The 16656-nt window shown below is 49.4% G+C and overlaps 1 protein-coding gene across 2 annotated transcripts in view; it reads left to right on the forward strand.

Annotated features, from left to right (window-relative positions):
• The window catches only part of SLC35F3 (solute carrier family 35 member F3), a 394811-nt gene that overhangs the window by 61423 nt on the left and 316732 nt on the right, over positions 1–16656 (forward strand). The gene's annotated exons all lie outside the window — the stretch shown is intronic.

Below are 16656 nucleotides of genomic sequence, written 5' to 3' on the forward strand. Positions count from 1 at the left end.
GCCGCTCAGTTCTTAAGGGCACGTGCTGCTCTGAGCCCTGGGTGCAGGTACAGGTCTTAGAAGACCAGGCAAAATAAGCAGTTTTTAGGCCAAAATGTTTGGCTTGGGCCAGTGAATGCTTTTTATTTGATGTTGAAAGTGAGAGGGACTCTGAGGACCTCGGCTGGCAGGAAGCGAGGAGAGAGCACACATGTCCTTTCTGCACATTCAGAGACCAGAAGGGATGGCCGCCCTCGGTGTGCCACCAGGTGCCCCCCAGGCTGTCCCTGTGTCCAGGGAAGGGTTTCCGTTGGCAGCTGGGAGGCTGCAGGCACCAGACTCTGGGGGAGCCCGGTCACAGCAGCTGGAGGCTGGTGGGTGTCTGCAGCCCAGCGAGACAAAGCCCCGAGGGAGAAAAGAGGAGGGGAAGGAAGGGGTCCAGGACAAAGCAGAGAAACTGGGGGTGTGGTGACCGACCAACTCCTTGTTGGCCATTGTCCGTCCACACGGCCCCTCCCCCACAGGGGTTGGAGGTGGCTTTTGTACTGGGAACCACTGCTTTGTTCACCAGTGCCGAAACTGCAGCCTTCCTACTGTGCAGTGAGGTCTTCCTAAAGGGATATGTCACGGTGGGGCTTTCGGTGGTCCACCTGCGCACGGACCCTAACCCTCAAGCCATCCCTTAGTGCAAAGCCGTGAAACGACGGCTCCGTAAATAGCTGGTCTTCCTGGACGGAACCTCAGGGACGCTGGGACTCCCGCTGCACCCCAGGGTCCCTGTGGGGGGAGGGGGGGTTGGGTGCTCTCGAGTGGGGGGTTTGTGCACGGTTCCTGTCAGCAGACTCAGCTCCTGAGCCCTTGCCTCCTTACTCTGTCCACGATGCACTTGGCATCTGTGATGTTCATGGGATGTCGCCTCTGTCTCCTACAGGAGGAAGCAAGGGACCGGGGCCGATCTGTTTTGTGTGGTTATTGAAAAATGAGTGAAGTGAATGGTGCACGTCGGGTCACGGGAAGTGATCTCAGAAGTCGGGTTTGGACCCTGACTCGTGACTCACCCTTCTCCTCTGTGCGCGGCAGGGAGAGAGACACCTGGCCTCTCAGCCTTGGTTTTCTCATCTGTAAAATGAGGCCGTTGGTTCCCTACGAATTTCAAGCGTCCCTACACATTAGATTCCAAACTCCCCCAGATGATCAGAAAAGTGATTGGAGTCTAAAAGCCCATGGGAACAATAAAAGCAAGCATATGGCGAATTATTCAGGCCACACAGAACCCAAGCCTGTCAGGCAGCGTGATGCGAAGAGAGAGGACGTTGTGTCCTGATGTCTGGCAGCCTCCTTTTGTTTCCTCGCTTCTCCCACCGACAGCAGCGGTCTCGTTCATCTTACACAGGCCTTACCAAGGCGGACAGATGTTAAATAGCCTGTGCCCTGTGGTGAGACACATTGTCGTGTCCCTGGGAGAGCTAGGGCATGGCCGTGTGACAGCCAGGAGCATTTTATTTACTTATTTATTTTTTAATTAAAAAAAATTTTTTTTAACATTTATTTATTTTTGAGACAGAGAGAGACAGAGTGCGTGCAGGGGAGGGGCAGAGAGAGAGGGAGGCACAGAATCCGAAACAGGCTCCAGGCTCCGAGCGTCAGCCCAGAGCCCGACGCGGGGCTCGAACTCACGGACCGCAAGATCGTGACCTGAAGTCGGACGCCCAACCGACTGAGCCACCCAGGCGCCCCAGCCATGAGCATTTTAGAGGTTGGTGCCTGTTCGCGTGGAGGCCTTCACCCTTGACTCGTGGGGTTGATGCCCCCGGACCACCTGCTCCTGGAGGCCGGTGGTTGCAGCTTCCGTGGGGTCTGCCTCATCCGACACAGAAGCGTCAGGTGAAAACGGAAGGAATCTCACGGGCAGTCTCCTGTTCTCCGGTTTGAGAGATGAGGAAACTAGCACCAGCCTCGTCCCACCGACGTCAGCTGTCGGGGGAGGGAGGTGAGGTGGGCGCACAGCGCAAACGGAGCCGTACCCCCCCGTCCCCCGCTCCCCCGCCCCCGTTGTGCCTTCTGCCCACACGAGTGGGCCTCCTGACGTGCTTGGGTTCCTCCTCTGCACGGGCTTTGCCTTCACACACGTGTCACTGAATCCTCATAGCAGCTTCACCAGGGACATGTGACTTGCCCTTAAAGGATGGGCAGGATTTTGCCAGTCGGAAGGAGAGCAGAGCAGGCATTTAGTTTTGCGCTTACTTCCATGCCGCAACCCGTGTTGGGCTTAGGGATTCAGGACCAAGCCGACCCTCCAAGGCCTCAGGATCCAGCGGGGAAGATGGTGCAGGGTCACCCCGCGGCCGCCTCCGAAAGGAGGACGGGTCAGTGACCAACCGTGGCTCGGCCTCCGTCTCTTCTCCACGCCGCGCTGTCTCCTGCGAGGCCTGTGGTTCCCACGCCCGCATCCCTGGTGGACTCTGGACCGCTCCGTGTGGAACGTGCTGGAGGTCACCGCTTTCCGGAAGCCTGACATCCCAGAGCTGGCGGTCCTTGAGGCCAGCAGTGGATCCGCAGAGGGCAGGCGGTGGATTGTCAGCCTGTTTCAGCCCAGGTTTCCAAATGTAAAATTGCATCATCCTCGCACCCGGATGAAACTGATTTTCCTTGTAGTGACTGATTTTAGGCAATATACTGAAACAGGTTGGACATTTGAGCTCCCTGGCAACTGTCATAATGATAGTCATTATTAGAATCAGGTGACAGCAGCTGACACTCAGCGGGTGCTTACTTTGTCTCCGTCTTCTATGCATTAACAGATTCCATTCTCAACCCATCCACTAGTGAATACTGTTGTGCCCACTTTAAGGTAGCAAGCTAAAGCATAGATGAGTTAACGTGTCCCCTTCCTAAACTCCCATAGCTGGAAAGGGGCAGGGTTGGGATCCGAACTCCAGGCAACTGGAGAATCCAGACTTCTAAACCATTTACCATCTCGTCTCTTTTTAAGATCTGGCTAACGATAAATTTAAGAACATGTATCCCTTCACTCTAAACACTTGAACTGACAAAAGTCAAGAGAAGTAGTCATGTGCAAAGCAGTATTCTAAAATAAAATTTGAGGGGCGCCTGGGTGGCTCAGTTGGCGAAGCACCCGACCCTCGATCTCAGCTCAGGTCATGATCTTGTGGTTCGTGAGTTCAGGCCCCACGTCCGACTCTGTGCTGACAGCGTGGAGCCTGCTTGGGATTCTCTCTCTCCCTCCCTCTCTCTAACTCTCTCCGTTCATACTCTCCCCTCTCTCAAAATAAATAAACTTTAAAAATAAAATAAAGTTTTGCATTTAAAAATGTTAACCTGTTCTTTAAAATAATGTAAAATTTCCACCAGCCTTTTTTGAAGAAGAGCCGTTCTTTATTTTGTCCTTTCTGTGTTTGTGGTGTTAAATTTTTCTCTTTGGTTAATATGCAGTCACTGTAGGTAGCAGTGAGGGTTTTGAATGGCTTCCCCAGCAGCATAAAACAATGAAAAATGGACGTCACATTTTGGGAGCCCTGTGGTCTGCGAAATGCAAGCCCCAGGTCTCCATCACCAAGGGCTGGGATTGACATTGCAAAAACCCAGTAATCAAGATAAATGATACAGTCGGCTCCCGTCATTCTCAGCAGTTAGGTTCTGCACAGTCACCGTAATCGCCGGAGTAGTCTGAACCTCTGCTCCTAGCGGAATTACGCGGTCAGGCTCCCAAGAGCCAGTGGTCACAACGGTTTGGTCAGTACATCAGTGCGTAATCCAGTTTTGTTAATCTGTGTGTTTCCACTTAAAGATACCCTAACAGATCTTATTTGGTGACTAACGTTGAACTCGAGCCAGCAGCTTGAACTCGTGTCCAGATAGCACACATCTCTTCTCCATAATGCATGCAGCCCTATGCATTTTAGGAACACAGGGTAGCATTTCAGCACCACACTTGGGGACCATTTTGAGCAGCAGAATGACCAAGAAAACCCACAAAAATGTGAAAAATGTGGCACTAAGTAGATTGTAAAAAGGACACGTGAGAGCTGAAAAACGAAGCTAGAGTGTCGCCTTGTGCTCCCTCCTCTGCAAACGTGCGTGGTGGGTGATTCAGATTTTTCTGCCACTCTGCACGTGCCTGCAAATGACCCTGAAACCTGCAGGTACCTGTTTTGAGGTTACAAACCAATTTCAGTAAGTAGGCAAAGTCACGAACGCCTAATCTGCAAGTAATGAGGATTGGCTGTACTTTAATGCATTACTTTAAAGATTTTAGTTTATTTTTTTAAGTGTTTATTTTAGAGAGAGAGAGAGACAGAGCATGAGTGGGGCAGGGGCAGAGAGAGAGGGAGACACAGAATCAGAGGCAGACTGTCGAGCTGTCAGCACAGAGCCTGACGTGGGGCTTGAACTCATAAACCATGAGCTGAAGTCGGATGCTTAACCCACTGAACCACCCAGGTACCCCTTTAATGCATTATTTTATTTTATTTTTTTTAAATTTTTTTTAACGTTTATTTATTTTTGAGACAGAGAGAGACAGAGCATGGACAGGGGAGGGACAGAGAGAGAGGGAGACACAGAATCTGAAACGGGCTCCAGGCTCTGAGCTGTCAGCCCAGAGCCTGACGCGAGGTTCGAACTCACGGACTGTGAGATCATGACCTGAGCCGAAGTCGGACGCTTAACCGACCAAGCCACCCAGGCGCCCCTAATGCATTATTTTAAGGAATCAAAATAAATGCCAAGAAAATCCATGATAAAAAGAATAGAGAATTTTAAGTAAAGAGAGGGCTGGTATGTCTGAATTTTACTCCTGCCCCAGGCTCTGGTATGGCCTCTGTGGCCCCTGCTTGCTTTGTCCCTGGTCACCTCCAGAGCCCCTGCCAGACCCCCTTTTCTAGGGTCTGACTCCTTTCCTTACCCTCCTCCTTCTCAGAAAACCATGATGGGGTCACCGCTAAGGGTGTTCATATGACCATGCCACCTAGGGCCCTCCTGAATGTGAAATACCTCACTGAAGATAATTACAGTTGTTAATTGATCTTCCCAAGATATAAATTGAGATGTAGTGAGGTGTGAGGTCACCCCCACCTGATCACTTGGGCTCTGACCACCTCTACCCTGTAGGTGCTTACCTGTGCTGCTTGAGGCCAAGCTCAGCATAAGCTTGGGTGCACATTTATTTGGACAATGAAGCCTGTGTCCTTTCCCCCAACCATGGACCTCCCTCCCCCTTTGCTGCATCGCCCAGGTCCCCCTCAACCTCACTTTGTGGGACCTTGTACATGGGCCCGCTTGCTCACCAAGGTTGCTGCTTTCCTTCTGAGCGTGTAGTTTTCCCCGACATTCATTCTGCTGGGCTGTTTTTACCTTTTCTTTTTCAAATAGTTAGAGACAGACAGGAAGGTGCCGTAGGAGCACAGGGAGATCCTGGACATCTTTCATGTGGTTTCCCGTGCAGGTAACATCACGTGTGAATGTAGTGCGTTTTACGCCCAGGAAGTGGACACAGGTCCAACGCAGGTCGATTTCGTCAGTTTTATATGCACGTGTGTGTGTGTGTGTGCACATGTGTGTAGCCACCACCACAATCAAGATACAGAACTCGTCCCTCTCGCAGGGGTCTCCCTCATGAGACTCCTTCATAGTCTTCCTCGCCCCTAACCGCCGTCCCTGACCCCTGGCAATCACTCACCTCTTCTCGGTCTCTGTGTCCCTGACCGAGAAGGGACAATCACTCACCTCTTCTCGGTGTGTTATCATTTCAGTTTTATCATTTCAAGAGTGCTGTGCACATGGAGTCAGAGAGAGTACCTAACCGTATGACATCAGCCCCTTCCGCTCATCAGAAGGCCCTGGAGACGCACCCAGGTGGTTGTGCGTTTGTGACAGTGACTTCCTCTCACCGGCAAGGATTCCACGGCGTGGCCATTGCACCGTCCACCCGTTCAAGAACATTTGGGCCGTTTTCGGTTTGGGGCTGTGAACGAATGAGCTTGCCGCGCCCGTTCACGCACGGATTTGTCTGTGGACAGAATTTTTCTTTTCTCTGGAAGAAATGCTCGGAAATGCAACTGCTGGGCTACAAGGCACGTGCTCATTTTGTCGTTTAAGGAGCTGCCGAACGGCTTTCCAGAGTGGCAGTGTCATCCTACATTCAGCAGCAGCGTCCGAGCGATCCCATTTCTTTGTATTTTTGTCAGCATTTGGCTTTGTCGCCATTTTTCCCGTGTTCTTTTTTCTTTTAATTTTCTTTTTTTTTTTTTTTGAACGTTTATTTATTTTTGGGACAGAGAGAGACAGAGCATGCACGGGGGAGGGGCAGAGAGAGAGGGAGACACAGAATCGGAAACAGGCTCCAGGCTCTGAGCCATCAGCCCAGAGCCTGACGCGGGGCTCGAACTCACGGACCGTGAGATCGTCACCTGGCTGAAGTCGGACGCTTAACCGACTGCGCCACCCAGGCGCCCCGTCCCGTGTTCTGATAGGTGGGGGGTAATATCTCGTCATGGCTCGGCTTTGCGCTTTCGCAATGACACGCGATGTTGAACATCTTTTCACGTTTATTTGCCGTTCGCGTATCCTCTCTGATGAGAGCACGTGTTCATCTCCTTTGTCCGTTTTCCTTTTTTTTTTTTTTTTCCTTCCGTAATGCTCAATTTTATTGGCTAATGTCAAGTTGGGAATTTTCCATCTTTAAGTAACATTGCTGTATTCTTTTTTTTTTAAATCGAAGTGTAGCTGACCTGCAGTGTTCTCTTAGCTTCAGGTATACAACGTGGTGATTCAGTGGTTCAGTGCGTTGAGCAGCTCTCAACCACCTGTCTCCGTACCTTGTTGCTACAATATTGACTGTCTTCCCTCTGCTGTACTTTTCATCCCTGTGACTTACTTGTCTTACAACTGGAAGTTTGTACCTCTTGATCCCCTTTACCTGCTTCGCCCATCCCCCCTCCCACTCTCCTCTGACAACCACCGGTTTACTCTCTGTATTTACGGGTCTGTTTCCAACTGGTGTACATAATATTTGGTATTTGTCTTTTTCTGAGCATTTAATTACTTCACTGAGCATGATACCCTCTAGGTCCATTCCGTGTTGTCACAGATGGCAAGATTTCATTCTTTCTCATTCTTTTTTATGGCTGAGTAATATTCCATTGCACGCATACGTGTGTGTGTGTCTGTGTGTGTATTGCTCCATATCTTGGCTATTGTAGATAATGCTGTAACGGGGCACCTGGGTGGCTTAGTTGGTTGAGTGTCCAACTTCGGCTCAGGTCATGATCTCACGGTTCATAGGTTCAAGCCCCTCATCGAGCTCTGTGCTGACAGCTCAGAGCCTGGAGCCTGCTTTGGATTCTGTGTCTCCCTCTCTCTCTGCCCATCGCCTGCTTGCGCTCTGTCTCTCTCCCTTTCAAAAATAAACATTAAAAAAAAAAATTACAAAATAAAATGCCACATGAAAGACCATTGATGAGGCCAGCCAGTGCTCCTGGTGCAAGGCCCACCCAATGGCACTTGAAGGGTAGGAAGATTTCACCGTGAACTCTTCAAAGCTCCTTTCCTAGGAAATCAATAAGACCCCTCAGTGACCTATGACATCGTGTCTTCTGATTCCAGATGAGCCTTCTCTGTCAGAAATAATACCACTTAACCAGACAGCACACAGTATGGCTTACGGAGAAAAATCAACTGACCAGGCAGGACTTCTCATGCCGTCTGGGGATTCTTTCTGTCATGTGAGTTACGTACTACGCACAGTATACAATCGCTTTTCTCTTCTGTCTTTCCTCCTGCAATGAATGGACTGGAAGTCTCCATCCGCTGTTTATGGGAGAGTGACTTAAGCCTTAATTTTCTGAGTATTTCGCACGGATGTGCAGAGCTCTGTGTGACCACTGAGAACAAATTCCACTTGGATTCTTGGACCCTCCAGAGACCCACACAGAGTTCTTTCTTCTCCTCCTACTTACCTGTCATTGCTACGTTGTGTAAATTAACCAGGGTGTGTTTCCAGCAGCCCGCCTTTCTTTAGGCATTCTGGGGGTGCTTTACTGAGACTGTGCAAAAGGCTGTGCTAGATCATTCTCTAAGCTAAAATCATGCATAAAAGCATAAGGCAGAGAGAATGCTGGAAACACAGCTGCCCAGCAGCCTTTTGTGTGGGCACAGACCCAGAGCTATTCTCTGAGAAGGCTCTCCGTCCTGCCTGCAGAAACTCGTTGCAGAGGCGAATGGACTTTTAATCAGACAAAATGTTCTCGGTATGCCTTTTAAATATCTTCCTTTTCCGGATGGCAGGGTGGTTAAGGACGCAGGCTCTGGAGCCAGGCCGTGCAGGTTAAAATCCTGCTCTTACTGCTTCCTCACCGTGCAGCCTTGTGTTGAGCTACTAAAGGTCTCTGAGCCTTTACTATACCAGTCTAAAAGCGGGCGGTGTAATAATAGCATTATTACCTCCTAGGGTTTGGGGAGGTAGAGAACAAGTTAATGTGCCTCAAGCGCAGTATGCACGCAGTAGCTTTTCTTCTTTAATCCTGCCCCCGCTATCCTGTGTTTCTTTAGGTTTAGTTTTTATTTTTATCAAAAGAATACATGTTGCTTTTAAACATTTTTTCCAATTGTGGTTTGAGGCTTATGCTGTTTCCCCCAGATTCCCACTTTTGAGACACTGTTGCTTTCCGCTCTGGTTTTTGTCTGGTGGATTACTTCCCCTCCGAATAGTCTTGCAGTTTTTAAGATGACTGTTTGATTTCCAGATACAGAAAATAAGGATTTGGCTCTCTTATGCTCTCTGCATTCTCTAGATATTCACATAACATCTAGACTTCGTAGAAACTTGGCTGTTCTGTGTGTTTGGCTGAGTCGTCCTGTGTGCAGTGGATATATTTCCTTTCTTGTTGAACTTTTTCCCCTTGGCTTTTAGAATTGAATAATTTTAACAGTTGTGTAGCTCATTTACATATTACTGACTGAGCCCATACTGTCCACAGGACATGAAATCTCTCCCCTGGGTGGATTCCAGCATTGAAATCACCTATTTGTTTTACCTTGTTTCCTTGGAGGCTTTCCTTCCCGGAGTCCTCTGCTCAGCTCTAATCTGAATTGATCAGTCTCCAGGCATCTGGGATTTTCCTCTGTCATCATCATCATCACCACCACCATCACCGTCCCTTTCTCTCTCTCCTGTATGGGATCCCCCATTTCTTGATGTCTCATTTCTCTTTCTTGGTTTTCACCCCTCTTTTGTTGAACCATATCCTTCAGTAACTTCTTGAGAAATCGTGTAAGAGATAGGTACAGTTTTTATGAGCTTGTTAGGTATGAAAGTGTGTTTCTGGCAGTGTGGGGGCCTGGGTGGCTCAGTCAGTTAAGCATCTGACTCCAGCTCAGGTCACGATCTCATAGTTTGTGAGTTCGAGCCCTGCCTCGGGCTCTGTGCTGACAGTGCAGAGCTGCTTGGGATTCTTTCTCTCCCTCTCTTGCTGCCCCTCCCCTGCTGGCTCGCTCTCTCTCTCTCTCTCTCTCTCTCTCTCTCTCTCTCTCTCTCTCTCAGAATAAATAAACACACTTAAAAACAAAAGTCTGAAGCTGTTCGTTCTGACGACCCCGTCCCCGTGTTGCGATTTCGATCTACTTTTTCTCTCCAGAAGATTTTGGGATATTACTTTTGTCCCCGGTATTTTGACACATTACAATAATACGGATTACTTGTCACACTTTTAAAAATCTTTTCGCTAGCCACCTGGTGGAATCTCCCAATCTAAAAACCCTTACCCTTTCAGATTTGGGAAATATTGTAATAATAATTCTTTGATAATTTCTTCCCCCTTAATTTTACCTTTTTTTCTCTTTTTGGGACACTTATCACTCAGATGTTGGATTTCCTGGATTATTCTTAAAATTCTCTTACATGTTATGTCTTATTTTCCAAATGTCTGTCTTTTGGGGAGAGTTCTCCAAATTGATCTTTTACTTCCTCTGCTAATTTCTTTCCTCCTTGTATTTTAATTTTCAAGCGTTCTTTTGTTGTTTCAGTTTCTTCCTGTCTCTCAAAGCCTTGAAAGTTACTAATTATAGAAATCACTCTTAACTTTTCCTCTGTTCCCTGTATTGATTCTTTTGCTTCCAGAGTCCTTTCTTTGTTGGCTTGCTTTGTCGTCTTTGATGTTACAGTTTTTACTTCAGTGTGTGATGATTTTTGCTGTCCGTTCCTTTTTAAGACAGAGGCACACAAAAAAGCAATGTGGGAGCTCCAATGCATGGGTAGCATTTATTAAACGATGAGCTCCTGGGCTGCTGCCTGGGGATCAGGTGGTTTTATGAAGGACTCCAAATCGTTAGTAACTGGAGATGTTTTCTCGTTTGTGTCAGTTTCTGCAGCATGCAGTTATCTAGTTCATTGCCTGAAAAATACGGATGTAGCTGCTACTTTTTTAGCAAATGCGTGGGGAAGGAGGCTGGACAGGGTCTGAACCATTGAATATGTCAACTTGAACTTAGTTCCCCTCACCTTTAGGTGAGCAAGCCATCCGTGGTATCGCAGAGATCTTGCCTGGCTGCACAGGGGTCTGGGTCTAACCACGTCCTTTAAAAAAATGTATCCATTCATTCGCTCATTCATTTTAAGAGAGCAGGCACAAGCAGGGAGAGCGGCAGAGAGAGAGGGAGAGAGGGAGAGGATCTCAAGCAGGCTCCATGCGCAGTGTGGAGCCCATCGGGGCTGGATCCCACAATCCTAGGATCCTGACCTGAGCTGAAATCAAGAGACAGACGCTCAGCCGACTGAGGCCCCCCAGGTGGCGCAACTAACTGCATCTTATGCAGACTTCCTACCAGTTCCCCTCTTTTCTAGCCCATTGGCCCCCTTGCCTCCAGAAGCACACGGTGCTAATAATGACTGAGCTCTTCAGGGGTCCTGTCACTCAGAATTACTTCCAGGCTTACTTGTCTCCCTGCCCACACACACTCTCCCTCCCTCCTCCGTCACTAGCAGATGCTCAGCTTTGCTTAGGCTACTAAGTCAGCCACCATTTATCATCTGCCTCTCTGCTTCCAAAATTATACGGACATCTCAGCCGATGAATGGACAAAGAAGCTGTGGTGTGTATATATACGTGTGTGTGTATGTATACGTACACACGTATGTATGTATATGTGTATACGCAAATACACAATGGAATATGAGCCATAAAGGGAATGGAATCGTGCCATCGGCAATGACGTGAGTGGAGCTAAAGAGTATACTGCTAAATGAAATAAGTCAGAGAAAGACAAGTACCCTATGATTTCACTCATACGTAGAGGTTAAGAAGCAAAACAAATGAGCTTAGGGAAAAGAGAGAGAGAGAGAGAAACCAAGAAGTAGACTCTTACCTATAGAGAACACACTGATGGTCCCTGGGGGGGAGTGGGGGGGGAATGGGAGAAACAGGTGACGGGGATTAAGGAGGCACTTGTGATGAGCACCAGGTTTTGTATGGAAATGTGGAATCACTAAATTGTACACGTGGAACTAACATCACACTGGATGCTAACTGATGGGAATTTGAGCAAAAACTTCTAAAAAATGAAGTTATATGGACATTTCCCGACTGTTACAAGTCTCTTTCCTCCTCTCTGTCCTTGTGGAGTTATGGTTTAAGTGAGACTTGCAGAGAAGTTGAGGTAAAACACGGGCTTATTGTGCCAAGCCTTGTCAGAAGGCTCCCCTTAATTTTCAGAGGAGAAGATCAGCCCCGCTCTCTGCCTGGTTGATTGTCAAAGCAGGGCAGAAGAGTTGCCTGGGAGGCAGCAGGACACGATGCCCCGGGCAATAGTCTCCGAGAATGGAGATCCTGCCCCAGAGGTGTGCAAGATGACTCATTGGTGTTAGGAAGGTATTAGACTTTGCGTTTATGTTTTGAATCTAAAAAATGAAACAACTGAAGCTTTACTGTTAATATTGTAAACGGTAACGCTGGATCATGGTTCGATACATTCGTCAGGGTGGTCATGGATTGCGTGTGGCGCACAGGATACCTGATACCAGAGGAGGATGGGGGTTCCACGGCCCGGCAGGTGGGCCATGGGGCCTCCTTCGTTCTCCTTTGGAATACTGAAACGTATTGGCCTTTGGTACTGCTGCCTGGTTAGTTTTATAAAAACAAAAACCTGGGGTGTCTGGGTGGCTCAGCCGGTTAAGCGTCCGACTCTTGATTTCCGCTCGGGTCACGATCTCACAGTTCATGAGTTCGAGCCCTGCATCGAGCGCTGTGCTGACAGCACGGAGCCTGCTTGGGTTCTGTCTCCGTCTCTGTCTACCCCTTCCCTGCTCTCTCTCGCTTGCGCGTGCGCTCGCTCTCTCTCTCGATAAATAAAACTTAAAAAAAAACAACCCTGAAATAGTATAGTCATTGCACTTTATAATGAAGTAGAAAATTTCCATGAAAATCATCTGTTACGTTCTGAGATTCTCTGGTTTCTTGTAACGCAGTACTTAGAAATGTTACTGAATTTAGGGATGTTACACAGTAGTTTTCCTTTTAGAAAAGGCCAGCAGTGTAAGTTGTGGCTCTCCCTGTAAGCAGGGGCCGTTGGAATATGATGCTAAGCAAATGTTGCAGACAAACGGTCTGATTTAAGCAAGGGTGATGTTTTAACAGTGAGGAAATAGTATATTTAAAAAGAGAACTTCTGGTCTATAGGGAACGTTCTGAACCTAAACTGTTTTGAAATGTTACAGGAATATTTCTGTTGAATACAATGTGTCACATATTAAAGTCATACCTATATACGTAAACCTTGAAATTGTTTTCAATGGTTTTTCGTCTCCTAACGGATTTAAAGATATTCCAAGTGGAGAGTTTCAGTAGGTTTTTGAACCCATTTGTGAAAAACAGGAAAATGTTTGTGACAGAGTGCCCAAGAAAATGGAAGTTTGCTGGCTGGATTATAACCGTCTTTTCCTAATTGTAGATGAAATTGAAAAATAATATTTTTTTATGTTCGTTATTTTGAGAGAGAGAGAGAGAGAGAGAGAGAGTGTGTGTGTGTGTGTGTGTGTGTGTACAGGGGAGGGGCAGAGAGGGAAGGAGGGAGAGAATCCCAAGCAGGCCCTACAGTCAGTAAATATGCAGCTGATCTCATGAGGGTTCCCCTAGGTGAACACCATAGCAAGGCCCGGGGTTCTAAGAGCATCTAAGAACCCAGGGCATCTGGTGCGGGGCTGGGGGCAAGGGTGGAGCAGGAGGGTGAGGGGAGAGGAGGGGACTTGTCGGGGGCCCCGGAGGAACCCTGAGAGCCACAGCCTTCCAATCCTTGCTCTCCGTGCCACAGAGGCTCTCTAGTCCACGGTCATCTGAAGACACTTGACAGGCCTCTGCCTTGTCTGCTGCAACATTTGCTCTCCACGTGGGGAGTTTTTAGCTCATCAGAGCCTGCACCTGACTTCCAATGAAAGAAAAAGGCCGTCCAGAGGGTACCACGGATCATACCGCCACGCTCAGCCCAGCTTGACCGGTCTTTCCGGACCAGTGGCTGAAGGCAGACTCCACCTCAGAAGAGGACTAAATGCATTGAATTTGAAGATCTCGTGTCTTTAACATTGTGAGGAACTAGCTTTGAAGCCCTAACCCACTACTGCAGTCACGGGTTTGTGTGTCATCGATTGAACAAAAAACTCTTAAACCTGAAAGGTGCTCTGTATAATGGATTTTTGCCAGGCAAGCAGCCTTTTTTTACTTAATCAGAGAGATTTAGAGCTAAGCGGCCCTTTGAGATGTTCTCTACTCTAATACCCTCATTTTACAGATAAGCAAACGGAGACCCAGGCTGTTAAATGACTTGTCTAGGATTGCATGGCTCCGCGGGCGCACTGGAGACCAGAGCCAGCCAGTTCTGTTGATGGTCAACGACACATCACCCTCCTGAAAAACCTCTGCCCCGAGCCGGTGTGTGGTTGGTCCGCAATGGGGGGGGGGGGGGGTTCCGCGTCTCTGCGCAACCTAATATCTGGGGAGCAATTAGAGGTGCTGCTAAAAACCTGGCCCCTAATTGTACCACTGAGGAAGTACAGATGACTCAGCCGCCTGACCTGCCGCCTGCTAGAATGAATCAGAGTAAAGCCATTTGGAGCATTTTCATTGTGCGAGAAGACTGTCAGGTGCCTGGTTACCACAGTGACAAATACGAAGTAATTGTGCTTCTGCATGGCCATGGGAGAAGGGTATTTAATTGTCACCGGGAAGTCTGAGCAGTGGAGTCAAAGGCCACGTCCCTGACAGATGTGAAATGTTCGTGACTTGCGGTGAGTTTGTCCCGCCACAGCGTGGGCACCCGTCCACGGTGCTGTGTGTAGACGGGCCGGCGGAGAAGTTAGTAGCGATAATGCTCGTAGTAACGACAGGCAGACTTTCATCAATGCTCGTAGTAACGACAGGCAGACTTTCATTAGCCTTGACCGTGCACAGGAGTGGGGCCAAGGGCATGATCTTTGAAACCGTCTAAAACCATCCTGAGGCATGAATTATCCCCATTTTGTAGATGAGAAAACTGAGGGTGGAGGCACATGATCCAGGGGGTAGCCGACCTCCCCAGAGGGAGAGTGAGAATTTATTTACAAGTTGATGGAACTCTGGAGTGCGAGCAAGCTCGCACAGCGTGTCCAGCCTCTCTACAAATACAGCAGAATGCGGTGTGTTTTAGTTCATTTCCCCCCCACGGAAGCCTGTGGCCCGTTTCCTGGAACCACTGGGCACCGCCGAGTGGTGGTCCAGAACAGTGGCAAACTACGTCACTCCTTCCTGGCTTTCACCTCGGGAGCCTGCTCAGCTGGGTGGTGGGGGTGGGTGGGGGGAGGTCCATCAGGCTTCTCGCTTTGTCCTTATGTCCTGATGCACTGAAATACTGTGTCTGGAGAGGCTGCCTGATAAAAAGTACTTTGTGGGGCTTAAGTGACCGGGTTGTAGCCCAGGCTCCGTCCTTGACAAGCACCCCACCCCACCATCCGATTTTTAAAAAGGCAGTTCCTGGGGCCTCCATTTTCTCATCTTTAAATGTATCTAAAACGTAGCCACGTGTGCATTTTTTCCCCGGGAGACGGAGCCAGACCTGGAGATACAGAGGTTTTCAGGGAAGGTGTTTCCCAGGTGTTTGTGAGAGCAGAGGGCGATGTGGGGAGGAGAGGGAGAGGGGGAGTCGGGCGGTGGGTAACCTGGCAGTGCGTACCCGTGGGAGGGACTGACCGCCATGGGCATGAGAGGTGGGGGCCCCGAACAAGAGGGACGAGCCCGCGTCTGGCCGCAGTGCCAGCCGTGGGCACCCGGGAGCGCCCCGTGGTTTTGAACCAAGCGTCAGCCTGGCTCGGAGCCTCCCCCTGTGTTGAGACCGATCGCTCGTCTTTGATGGGGAAGCCGCTCTGCTCTGTGATAAGGTCAGCCGGGCAGTCACTGTCCGAGCTGCTTTTGAATACTTTCTGATGCCCTGAGAATGGAAGCTGTTCTTGGGCACGGGGCAGGGCGTCACCAGCAGGAGGGGCACGTACAGGTCCCCTGCTTATCCCTGTACATGGCTCGCGTACCTCGTCCTTACGAGGACACACTTCGTCCTCAGCGGAGAGCAGGGCTGGCACAGCACAGGCAGAAGGGGCCAGGGCTCTGTGGAGCCCAGCGTCTGCAGCCTCTGGGTACCTGCTTCCTGACCCAGTTGCACATTTATCTAGCATGTCTTTCTGGGCTCTTAAGGAATGACATCGCTGGAGAGAAGATGGTGGGGGGGGGGGGAAATGAAGTTTTCCTTATCTCTATTCTGAATGTCTGCTCAGAGTTTGCAGTGGAATTCGATTGATTTGTCTTCACCTGGGGCATTTTATTGTCATCTTAGAGCAGATGGAACATTTTATGAATAATGTGTGTATACAGCCACACACAGTATTCTGGTGCTCAGCCAGTCTAGCGGGGATTCGGAAGGAAGGTCGATTCGGCTGAGACTAGGCGAGCTAGGAGAGACCCTCGGGAGGATAAGGAGGTGGGGGAATCTGTGGGTCCCCTGGCGGCTCACCCTGATTTCCAAAACGTCCCCTTTCTGGCATGTACCAGCACAAGGCATATGTTTGCTCCCGTGGCGAGCATCTCAGCCCCCTGAATCATTTTCCTCTGCACGTAGGGTTTTTCTGAGGATGTTTCACTCTGCCGTGATTGATGATGGCTAATCAGTGCCCGGGGACTGATGAGGGATCCGGGCTCTGTGCTGAGAGTGGCACAAGTTTGCATTCCCTCATTAGATACTGACAGAAAGCAGGCAAGGTGATGAAATTAGATCGACTTGGTTAAGAAATTTGCCAAAAGTCAAATAGCTGGTAACTGGGGCGGGGGGCGGGGGGTTTGGGGTTCCTGGAGGGCAGGGCCCATCTTCCCTCCCAGGAACCTAACAAAGTTCCTGGGGCAGGAAAGGTCCTGGGGGCAGGTCCCAGATGTCCAAAGAGATTCCACAGGACCAGGACTGTTGGCAAAACGCACCCCCGTGCAGCAGTCAGGAGAGGATGCCAGCACGCCCGTCTGCCCCGTAGTGACCGACCCTGTGCTATGCTGCTGTTACTGTCTTCGAAGGCAGTGCCCTCGTGCGGCGCCTCGTTCACAGGAAACGCGTCGTGGGGTTTTGCTGCAAGCAGAGTGCTTTAGATCGGATGGAATCTTG

Source organism: Acinonyx jubatus, chromosome D2, assembly GCF_027475565.1.
Source record: "Acinonyx jubatus isolate Ajub_Pintada_27869175 chromosome D2, VMU_Ajub_asm_v1.0, whole genome shotgun sequence".
NCBI lineage: Eukaryota > Metazoa > Chordata > Mammalia > Carnivora > Felidae > Acinonyx > Acinonyx jubatus.